The following is a 12424-nucleotide window of genomic DNA, read 5'->3' as shown; positions in this document are numbered from 1 at the left end:
ACTGACGTCATGCACGCTCGCATTGCCTGGGACTGCTCGTGGAGGCAGGGAGCAGCGAAGGGGTCGTTCTCCTCCTCTTCTCGGCCGTAGCTTCATGGAGGCGCGTTTCACTCCTCCACATGCATGGGACTAAAGGACTGGACTTTACCGGTGAACTTACCTGTACTAATGCAGAACCGAGTCGCAGCTCAGCCAGCTTCACAACAGTCCTCTTAAGGTAACTCCTATCCGTCGCGCTGCTTCAAAAACTGCGGAATAATTGGGGGGGAAAATAAAGGGATCTGTGCGCAAGGAAGGAGGGTGCCTGAACTTAGAAAGTCGGGACTCCACTGTGTGAAGTAATAGTGGGCTTTTCGATGCATCCTTGTAACGCAGGGAAAACTTCTTGAGGCTTCTTCACAGCGGGAGTGAATCTAATACTGAGCTAATCTTTTTCTTGTGACCGAGTCATCGCCAACAACGCACACCTTTGAGGGGACCTTCACGCGCTGTCTTCCTTGTCCTGCTTTTAGCGTTTGGACGAAAACTTACCCACCTACTGTTCGGGTGTGTGTGTGTTGGGGGGGGGGGGGGGGGGTTTATCAAAAACACAGTAAGTCACTTTTCTCGGTGAATGTCCTTGAAAGCGTGTTGTTAAAAGGTGCATGAAAAGGCAGGTGAGGCTTACACAGTGTGAGACTCTCTGGAATGCGAGGGGCGGAGATCCAGTCTCTCCTTTTGCTCCCAACACACATGAGCTCACCTTTACCCTCACGTTTACAAGGTTCATTGAAATCACGCCATATTTAATGACCCCGATCTGCATGTGAAGATGGGGCGTTTCTTTCAATTGGACATTTATTACTTTGTGCTGTGAAGAATTATAACAAGATAAACATTTACCTGGTATTGGCTAAGAAGCTGTAACATTTTTAAATGAACTGACCTAATGCAGTATTTGATCCTGTGTGATTAGCCAGGGAGCTGTTACAAATCCAATGTCACTCACTCAGGATTTATAGTCTTACACAAGGCACATGTCCTTTACCTTGTTCTACTTCGGTTTTAAAGGGAGGGCTGATTTCTAACAGAATGTTTTGTATGCCACATAACGCAATATTTGTTGTATGAACATGACTAAAGTCCTACTTTAATAAATGCCTTCGCAAGCAGAATAGAGCATTTCATTGTACTTAAATCCCCCTGCAATGTTGCAGTCTGGCTAAGACTTAAATAAATCAATAAAACAAAAAAAGATTACATGGCATTTATTTATTCTGTCATAATGTTTATTCACCCGAGGTTATGTCTCACCAGGCTTTCGCATGAACGATGATGGCACTGGGAGCTTTAAGACTCTCCTGTTGCCATGCAGGTGCAGAAAGGTTATCTTCCTGCAACGCTGATAGGAACATGATCATGCAAGTAAAACGTTTTCCTCAGGCAACGGAATAAGTTCATGTTGGCGAACTCGCGCTCACTCATTCTCACACACCCGAGAGGAATCACTCTGTTGCTCCCCTTGTGATTCACATTACCACGCTAGAAACGCGCTGCCTGCCACACAGCCGACTTCCATTCAGGGTGGTGTTAGTGTAAAAGTGAAAGGACAGCAGGATGTTGGATTTAAGTGTAAAACTCTCCCTCCACGTTTTTTTGCTGTTATTTTCTTGTGATTATCCAAATCAGTGTGACTATTGGTGAGATATTAAAGCAGGTCAGACCTTCAGCCAACATGACAGTTTTATCGGTCATTCCCTGTTGTGTGTTTTGCTGCTGCTCGGCAAGACAACAAAACATGTTTTTGAATGAAACTTAAACGGAGATATTAAGAATAATGTTTGCATGATGGGCATCCTTGTGTCTTAGGAGAGAGACCTACAGAGATGCCCGCAGAAGATCTTTTGTATGTCATTGTGTTTGTCTGACTCAGTCTTCACGGTGAGTCCTTTTAAATGGAATCTGACAACAGTTGAATAGTTTAGCGCCCTTTGGCCGGCCTCCTCTCCTTGTATTTTTTTCACTCCCTAAGCCTGGTCCGACATCAAGGCTTACGCCCTCACCCCTGCATCAGGCAACATGTCAGATTTACTTTTTTCAACTATGATCAAAAAGTACCCCCTCCCCCCTCAAGACAAGGAAAGTTTTTCTAGTCCCCCCCCCCCCCAACAGCCGTTTTGCCTGGGAACAAAATGATTATCGTTCTTATGTCAGTGTGTGTGTGTGTGTGTGTGTTGAAGTGCTGGAGTATCGACCTCTTCCCTCAGTCAGGCAAGAGGAGGTCAGCATCTCTTGTTCACAATTCAATCAAGAGTCAAGTGCTCTTCGATGTAGAGCGTTTACTGAGTGGCAGGAGGATTTTGTTTAATTTACTCCTCACGAACCCCTTGAAAGTATCTATTATAATATCAATGTGCTCGTAGCTTTAATGCAGAATAAACGTGTTATTAAAAAATCCCTAACAAACAAAATGTGTGATTGATGTCCATGTCGACATGACACTACTCTTACTGGACAATTCAGTAGATTGTATTATAATGCAAATGTGTGGTTGAAAAGTGTGATAGATGTTGAATGAATATTTGTGTGTGTGTGTGTGTGTGTCTCTGGGAAACACTCTCAGCCATTGTGGTGGAATAAGAAGAGCCTTTCTTCACACACTGTAGACGAAAATCTTTTTTTTTTTATTGAATCCCACATACCGCTCACAGCGTCCTTCCCTCCACATTTGCATGGTGAGGTCTTAAGAGAGTTTATCTTTCTCTCCCGCCTCCTCTGGGAACAAACGGTCATGATAGAGGATTTATTTTGTGAATATGTAATATCTGTGTTTGATACATCATCCTAGAGACTTAAGGAATAAACCAATAAGCAGACGGATCACTCCCATTTTTAATACATTTTTAAGATGGTATAAGAATGTATGAGGATATATGAAGTCGTGCCTGTTCCACTGTTAAACTGGCTTTTCTGTAATGATCAAAGTATCATTTTCTTTTTTTAAAGCATGCTGCAGATGAGAGCGTTCAGATTTCTGTGTAAGCCATAACGTGCGGCTGCTGGCTGATTGTTGATCTAACTGGATATGTAGATAGATTCCTGAAAGAGCCCCAGATTTCATGCTTTGGTTGGACCCCGGACAGCTAAAGATAATACAGAACACAAAGCATGTCAGCGCTTTTTTTCGGGATTAGGCGCACAATAGATTTTTGTCCGGTAAAATAGCCCTCCATAGGCCTGACGTGCTGAGTGTGAGAGACTGAGCGGCCTCTCACCAGCGTCTGCTGTTTTGGAGACTTTCTACAAGCTCCCGGCTCAAACAATCCCGTCTACCTGAGCCTGTCTGTCTGCAGCATTACCTCAACGGGGCACGTAATACCTTGCTGAATATTTCAAAGTGCTACTCACATTATCACCCCAGGCAAAGCTATCTCTTTATCTCTGATTGTAGAAGGAGTAGTGGAGCGGGAGTCCATCCCGATGGAGAGAATGAATGACATGCTCAATAAGAAGTCCTAAAACCACAACCATCTCCTCATAAATACATGCATTTTTTTTAAAGTGACGCATAATGTTGAATAATGACTTTTTAAGCCATGCATAGTGTTCCAAAAAGTGTAACACTGATCTGTAGTTTCTTGGAGATCTTTAGTGTTTCCTATTTATTTTCTTTTGTTTGCAACTGATTGTTTAGTTTACGTGAAGTAAAAAGTAAGTAACCCACTTACCGATGGATAAATGAATTGGTACCAGGTAATGTTGGAGCTTTCTGTTTAACTCATGTCTCATTTTCACTCACTTGTGCCTCCCTTCAGCCATTGTTTCAGCACAGACTTCGGCAGCATTCTTCTTCTTCTTGCTTTCGACATTTTTAAACCTTAAAATAGTTGTTTGTGGGATCGGGTATCATCCCAGAGCGGTATGTGAGTGCACTCGACGGCTGGATTTAGTCAGAAGGTGAAGGCATCTCCCCAATGTCAGGTTACATGATCACAAGGGTTGAGCCCCCTTTCCTGGACTTGAACTAAAAATTGAGACAGTCTGTGCCTGCTCGGTCACCTCACCTGTTTCCATGTAACCCTGACTAGAAGCAGGAGATTCACGTCCTTAAATGTCAAGGCATTAAGAAGACATGCAGCGAAAAATAAAAGTCCAATGAACTCTGAAAAGTTGAGAGTTGTTGACACCAGGAATGAATAAATACAGTTCAAGCACATGACATTTTAAAATGGCATTTTGTAGATGCTAAGCTTTGCATGCTGCTCGAGAGTCTGAATGCAGGCGATATCAAAGTCTTTACTGTACCCTTTCTTTCTTTTTCAAAGTAACTTGATAGAGCGATGACATCAAAGCTAGAAAATCTTTGTAGCCCAGAGGCAGCAGTGCATGGATTTGATACAACTGCACCTGATAAGTTTACTTTCTTTTTACAACAAAGCTCTGTTGTCAGATGTGCTCTGTCGACAAGCTAAGAAATATTCCAGAACAGCTAGCCCTTTCCTGTCTTAACACCAACCCTCCAACCTGTTGAAATGCATGTTGTCGTCTATCACTGATCTGTATTTTAAAGGCTTTGTAAATGCAATCTCTTCATGCTCCAGTAACCCTAAATGATGCCAAGCTCTCCCGCTTTTGAGACCTTCACTCCCAGGCGCTCGCACATCTTTTAAGGATTTCCGGTGAAGATGAAATAAACTCCGAAGTGCTGAGGAGATGTCATAAAAGTCTCTCACACAGCAGAAGTGTGAACTGTGAAGAGTTGTAAACAAATACAGCATATTTTTTTTTATTTCATACACAGGAGATGAGAAAAGATTTGGAGACATTCTGATGCGATGGAATGAAAGCGATGGCGCCCACACTCGTAGTCTGTAGCACCCAGAGGATATAAATTTAAGCAACGCCTCAAATAAACCCCCGGATACCTCAGCAGAACTGCAAAGTCATACACATCCTCTATGAGTTATTACAGGGTACATATAAAGGGAATTCATTCTAACCAACTTTTGTAGTGTGATTTATTTTTTCAATTAAATTCGCTTTGATGTATTATCCATATGGTGCCATCGAGCAGACCCTACATTCCTCTCAGGGACGTCTCAGTCGGAGATAATCGCCTTTTGTCAGTCTGTACGAGCAGAGCACCGTCAATTCTTTGTGAAACTATGCCAGTCGATTAAAAAGTTTGGATATCAAATGCACTGTAAACTCACATGAGCCAAGTCATTGTTTTAAAATGCCAGCTGGTGCTGGTTGGCTGACCTGACATTTACCTAAGCAACTACATTCCTTATTGCTTTCCCTTTCTGTCTGCCTCACAGTTCAATGGCCGTCAGTGTCCTGAAAGTTAGGTTCAGGGATTGGGTATACGCATTCTCCTTCTTCCAGTTATTACCTGGGTTTTCTCAAATAGAGTCTGTTTAGTATGCATGATATTGAGCATATCCTTCTGGTACTGTCCAATTTGAAAAAGAACTGTTTAGCTGCTAAAATAATTTCAGGGAATGTTTTCTTCGTAATATAAATGCATAGCTTTAATGTGCAAGAAAAATCAGTGAAACAGTTGCACGTATAGTAGCTTTTATTGTGCACTGTTAAGAGTCGTTTGCAGTACCAGTAAAAGCTGCACTGCCGCAGTTGTTTTTTTTTTCTTGTTTGCAGCAACCTGCCATTTCTCCAACATCTCACACTTAGCTACAAACGGCAGGATAATTATTAACTGATCGTTCTGCAGAGTTCCCCCTTATTTGGTTTAATGTCTCATATACATGCAAAGGCGTATTGGAAAGAAGTTTATGTTGCAGGGAGCATCAGATTAGGGTTTTGCCATGCTGTCTGCAGAATGGAATAAGAGGTGTACAGAATTATAGATGAGGTACTTTCCGAGGAGGCGGAGAAGATCAAACACAGTCTTTAAGAAAAAGTAAAAGCTGCTTCATTGTCACACTTGCAAACATCAATATTTTACTAATAGTCCAAAAATGTTTCTTAATTTTGGCCCTTTTTTTGTATTTGAAATGGTTGCAATGTTTGCTGAGTTTGTAGTTTCAAATTTGTAGTGAGGTCGTGGTTTCATGTATTCACTGAGCCTATAGCTGCTGGTTCCAAAAAGTAGAGAAAATGGTCTCCTTAAGATTGCAAGCCATTTGTGGAATTTGTTGAGGCAGAAGTTCAGTCTGTAGGGACGTGGGTGGAGAACTAGAGCGAATTTAAGCCCCGGTGCGGACCAACATATGAAAGTTGTTCTGGTAGCTGGAGAGGTGCCAGGACACTTCCATGTGTAGCAGCCCCAATCTGACATCGCTCCACTAATGCATGTCCACAGGCCCTGTTTGCTTATGTATGTTTCTTGTGTTATTTCTAGACATGCACCTCACGCCAGAACTTCCCTGAAGGATTAATAAAGCATGTAAAAAGAAAAAAAGTCAAATCATGAATATCCTAATTCAATTAACCCTGATTCGACACTGTTAGTCATCGATTTTTTTTATTTATGTAAACAGGGCCTGTAAATGTTACATATTTATTGTTAAAATTATATTCACAGTACCTTGACCTTCAGTAGTTTGTTTTTGTGGTTGACAGTTAATGCGCACACATTCAAATGGAAAGCAGTGTGCTGCATGACTCCTTTGTCCACTGTGAAGTCAGGCTAATATGTAGGCACTGCCAATGCTAATCAGACGTCAGGAAGTACACAACGCGGCCCGGGCTTATCCACTGCTGTCTTGAAGCTGGTTTCATAACACCACACAGGAACAGGAAGTTCTCCTCATATGTATTTTTTATATTCTGTTTGGGTTAATAGGAGATCATCTACTCCTGTTTTTGTGTCAAATGTGAAGTAGAGACACGCATTTAATTTGGATTCGCCGTACATTTTTGTTATTGTGGTGTGACGTGAAGGTTGTTGGCCTATCTGAAGCGCAAGTGCTTGGTCATTCAATGGAAAGTCAAATATGTTGTATTGAAAGAAAACAAGTTGAAGGAAGGATTGTTGATGGAGATGTATGTAGCAGATCACAGTGATCAGAGAAATGCCAACACCTGTACGTCTCTTTTCTTCTTGAATAAAGAAAGTGTGCATACACGTGTCCACGAACTTGTGAAGGAATCAACGAATAAAAAACACGCTTGGATTCCTTTTAAAGGCAGGGAGAAATATGTGAGCTCACTGAAAACATGCGACATGAAAAACACTGAAATGCATGGTTGATCCTAAATAATCTTTATTCTTCAGAGTCACTTTTGCACATTTACATTTTCATTAATATACCAGCGTGAGGTGTTTATATGGCAGTTATTGTAAAAGCCCTTTCTTCCTTTCCCGCAAAATTCATTACAGCAGACCCACAGAATTTTCTCTTTCACGAGGACGCAGTCAGCTCATCTCGATTTACACAATTTATAGCTTTTTGATTGATTCATTTTCTCGGGCTAGTTCATTTCTTGCTGTAATCAGTCTTAATAGAAAGTGCTGAGTGAGCTCAGTTATTCACCTCAGAGACACCGAACATGGTGACAGCAGAACACTGCTGACAGCAGAATAGTTGTTATGCTAATATTAATTTGCCTTTACACTATCATCCTGATTCAGAACATTGTAGTATCCCCGTCAAACTTTGCATGACATCATATCCAAACATGATGATTTCAAAGCCGTGACGTGCACATTGTTTTGAGACCGCAATTAAATAATAAACTGCGTAAATATATAAGTATACACACAACTGCAGCATTGATTGAACACCTTTTTAGCCAAACTGTTAAATGACGTCAAATGAAATATTTTCAACTTTGTCAATGAGCTCAGTGCATGAAATCTTCACTTCCATTCGTCCACTGTGTGCCACATCCGATTCATCAAAAAAACGATTTCCGTCTATTGACTCCTCCAGAGATGTACACACAGCATTATGCTGTAATTCCTTCTCGAGAGGCGTTGCTGCCGTATCTGTTGAGTTTGCGTTGTAATTGCATGCGGAAAGGCATTAGGGTGTTAAATATATTTGTCTAACAATGTGTGACAGGATGAAGCGCGTCTTCGTCGAGCGTAAACTCCGATTCTCTTCCAGGGATTTACATGCAATCAGAATAATTTATGTCCCGTTCTGTCAAAACGTATTACTGGTGGTGACATGTTGGAAACAGCTGAGACAGTAGTTGAACCTCTCCGCTTCCTGTTTGTGAAGGTAACTGTTGTGAGGAAATAAGGAAGGGTGAATGAATTTTGAAGGAAGTAGTTTCCCCATGAAGAGTAAGTCTTGTGTATTTCCTGCTGCCCGGCGAAAACATGGATTATTTGGTCTGCAGTCATCGTATCCATGTCTCACTTTTGAGTAAACATATCATGCGAGATAAAGTGCAGCCTCGGGAGGTCTGTGCAAACAGTGCTCGGAATGAGTCTTTGCAGGTTTATGTGTCGTACTATGACTGCGTTTCCTGCCTTTTAGGTGAGGTGAGCCCTGCCCTGTGGACACACGCGCGCTCTGATAGGCCGCAGGTTATTGCAACATTTGCCGGGCAGAGGTTCAAGGTGTGAGGAAAGCATGGGTGCAGCGTCTCAATGATTTACTTTGCAAGTCCACTTTGTTGAGAAAGGCGGAGGAGATGCTGTGGTGCTGACGTTTGGACTGATACTTCTCACCTCGTTTAATCCTATATCAACAGAAGAACAGGTATGTGTCTATTTACAGAGGAATTCTCTGCAGCTAATTCGGGCCAATGATTGATAGAGTTGTTGCTTGAAAGAACGTTTGTGCCCTGGAAAGGAGACATTCCTTCATTGTTGGGTGTGTCAATTTCTGAGAAAAGCATTTTCAGCTGAGGGAATAACAAATCTTGTTTTCTCTGTTTTCCTGCTAAAATGTCCATCATGAGCTCACCAAGTACTCGTCATCCTCCTAAAACAAATGTCCCGTGCGAGGCAGAGGTCACAGTTTTGCAAATACTTCCGAGTGCGACGCAGAGGTTAAGGTTAAACAATGCCATGAAGAATGTTAAGGACCGCTGCGATATTTGTGTTGCTCAAATTTCGTAAATCAGCTCAGAGCAATTACTCTGTCGGGGCTTCGGTCAGCACATCCTAACCATGTGTTTATCCTAATAGTGTGAGCTGCGGGGGATTTCTGAAATAGTTTGAGAACTCAGTGACTTGCTGAAGGAGACAGAATGCTGCTGTTGTGAATGGTGTTTTTTTTTTTTTTTTTTGGGCTGATAGAAAAGTGTTTATCAACCTCTGTCAGGGAATTTATCATGTCTGAAAGACATTATTGTTCATCTTGGAGCATTCTGTTAATGGACCTAAAATGTAAGTTTTATTGAAGGAAGTCAAGTCAGTGCACTTTTTAACAGAAGGAATGAAGTCTTCAGGGACTTCCACATTATCTGCTGAGAGCAACAAGACTGTTTTGGCCTCCAAAAGTTTCACATGCAAACACAGTGCTGGAAGGTCAAGCTCTAAAGCGTAGACACAATCATGTGCCGCAGAGGCCGCGTGGGTTTGTGTTTCTGTTAAACAAGATGATTCCACTGATCAGCTTCTCCTGCATGCGATCAAGTCGTGCCAAGCAGTGAACGTCTAATTTTGTTTTTTGGCGTGACTCTTGTTTGTTTGTTTTTTAAGGATACTAAAGCAGATGGTTTTGAGGTTAAATGGGGCGGTGAACTTTCAGAGTATTTATTAGCCAACTGCACACTGAAGCTTCTCAGGTTGTGATTTCCCTTCATGCGCTGCCAGGTTCGCTTCTGTATGTGGAATGCCAAAAAAAATCTTCAATAAGACAGTTATCAACGATTATCTCTTCTTATTGTTTTTCTAGAATATAAAAGTGTGGTTTAAAAAAAAAAAAAAAAAGTGGTCTGTTCTATGTTTCTTAAACAGCTCTCCCATCTGTTTGTGCAGCAGATTTCCCGGCCCTTTTAAGCTCAGCAAGGCGGAGCAATCAGTATTTGAACTGCTGCTTCCATGAGACTCCCTGCAATTGAAATTCGGGCTGATGTATAATTATTTCTGAGCTCATCTCCATTTGTCTGAGCTGAATGTCTGTGACCTGGTGTCACACAGCCTGCTAAAGACAAATCTCTTTCTCTCTGACTGACAGACAATGGGTCTATTGACTTGGAGAAACACCGCCTGTGCTCAGGTGATGGTAGTTAATCTTCCCCTTGAAGTATAAAAGAGGGAATTAAAGGAACACAATATTGAGAGCGGCAGAAGTCACCTGCTTGCTGTTAGATTTCTGCATTAACCTCTCATCTGAAAGGTTGTGTTCGCAATGAAGGATTTGAAAGAAGACAGTTTATGCAGTGTAGAGTCCTTCTTCTGCTGATGTGTCGTCTGTGTGTGCGCAGCGGCATTAAAGTAAAGATTCGTTTTACTGTGTTCTTGAAACAGACTTGAACAGACACAGTCAAAGAAAGTTTTGCTTAACTAGAGCATGACCTCACACGCCATCATTCCCAATGAAAACAATTTGTTTGGCACTAAAACACTAAAGGAAATATGCAGTCTTGCCTCAACCTTTGTGTTGAAGAAAAAAATGCTCAGTGAGCAGCTGTCTTTTATGAGTTATAGTAATCATGATGATTCCATTGTGCGTGTACTCTAAGTACTCTCCTGGTAACCTGGTTTTCTGGGTACATGTAAACTTAGCCAGCATGACAAGGGATATTATATTAGCTGATGTGGTGCTCCTGAGGGAAGGTGACATGAGGAACAGGTGGCTTTCAGAAGGATCAGCGAGCTGATGAATTCACGTCTGTGGAGGAAATTGGCGCACAAGGCGGTCTTTGAATCTGGGGCGATGGCGCTGTCGCAACTCTCTCAAGCTGCCCTTTACATCCCTCTTTCTCTGAAGGCTTTCAAAAACCCTTCTCATTTTCCCTTTTCCACCTCGCACGTCACTTAAAGAGGGAGAGAAGGACGAGTTGTGTAAGAAGCTCTGAGGAGTGGCCGGAGTCTGAGGTCAGTAGATCAGATCACATAATGCAATGAGTCAGGGTGGGGTCAGACTAATACGGCGTCGTAGCAGGAAACACTGGGGCTTTAGAGGGGAGCTTAAGACTGACAGTGAGTTTATTAAGAGAGATGCTTAAAAGTCGTACAAATCTGGCATAGTAAGAAATGGCATTTAAAGCAATCAGGTTGTTTTGTATGGCACAGTATCAAAGCTACTCATATATGCAAAAGAGGAGAGTAGGTAAAAACATTTGTGTTTAGCAATCCCAGGGATGAAGCCGAGGAATTTTGCAAGAAATTAAGAAAAAAATCAGACGAGGAGGATTTTTTTTTTCTTCTTCCCATCAGGAATAAAATGAAAATGTCAAGAATATTGTACATTTTGATAAACTTTTATTATTTCTGTTAAAACACAAGGTAATAAAACATAAAAAAAAGAAAGAAAAACAGAACTTAAACTTTTAGTCTGAACATTTCAAGTTGAATCTCTTCATTTCAGCTCAAAACCAATGACACAATCATCTTTGACTGTTTTTAGTCTTCTGCCTTGCTCTCACTCTGTGTGTGCCCTCCCATAGTTTCGTCATTAGATTTTGTCATGCAGTCCTATAAATAGTGTTTATGTTCTGCTGAGTCAGGAGAAATAACCATAATGCTAATAATTAGACACTCGTTGGCGTCTTTGTTTAGACGGATGAAGTCATCTTTACTGTGCGGGAACTTCAGCAGTCTGGACGTCAGGCACTAATGACAGCCTCAAAAGCTGCACAGACCTTATTTGACTACTTAGCTCTCAGCTGTGTGCACTTCAAACTCTGTCAGATCTTCACATACCAAAGTAGTGAACAGCGAGGAGGTTCAGTGAGTTTATTTTCCTCCTCAGTATTTGGGGGGGGAAACACGAAGAGAAATGTTGAAGAACCGGTAAGCTGTGTGCATAAAGGACGTCGGTATGTTGTGTGCAGCATCGACGTGTTTACTTCTATCCTGAAGCTGCTGAGATGGAACGGAGCGAGATCGCTCTGATCTGGACCAGATTTAATGGGAAATTTCAGAGGTAGGTTCAGATACACATCATAACTTCCTTCCTTAGTGGTTCCTACAATAGGGTTCACTTTCCTTTTGTATGTTGTTTTTTCTGTGGTTCCATTTCCTGCTTAATGTGCACTTTCCTACAGTCAAGTTTATACTCACATGGACAGATTTTATACTCAGATTCTGTTCTGTAGGCAAGAGGAATGTCCTTTTTTTTGGCACGCGAGAGAGCCACTTTTTTTTCAAAGGGGTTTGTGTTTAATCAGTGCAGTTACAGAGAGGCAGGATGAGCCCCGTTTTTATGGTACAGTCCACTTAAATTAAGATGAACATTACAGAGCCTAGCTTCCCTGGCTTGACATGTCTTTGTGAGAGGATCATGTGAAAACTGAGAAAGGATTTGTGCGACCCGACCGGGTTGGCAACTTCTGTCAGATTTAAAAAAAACTG

At 41.7% G+C, this 12424-nt stretch overlaps 1 protein-coding gene across 1 annotated transcript in view; it reads left to right on the top strand.

Moving 5' to 3' along the window:
- The first annotated feature begins 10 nt into the window (after positions 1-10).
- The window catches only part of LOC306832363 (plakophilin-4-like), a 72112-nt gene continuing 59698 nt past the window's right edge, over positions 11-12424 (top strand). The window contains 1 exon segment of the mRNA XM_079356980.1: positions 11-217. The gene's annotated coding sequence lies outside the window, so the exon portion shown is untranslated.

The sequence above is a fragment of the Symphodus melops genome, assembly GCF_947650265.1.
Source record: "Symphodus melops genome assembly, chromosome: 12".
Lineage (NCBI taxonomy): Eukaryota > Metazoa > Chordata > Actinopteri > Labriformes > Labridae > Symphodus > Symphodus melops.
Note: the sequence above shows the minus strand (reverse complement) of the source record. Positions and strands in the feature narration are given on the sequence as shown.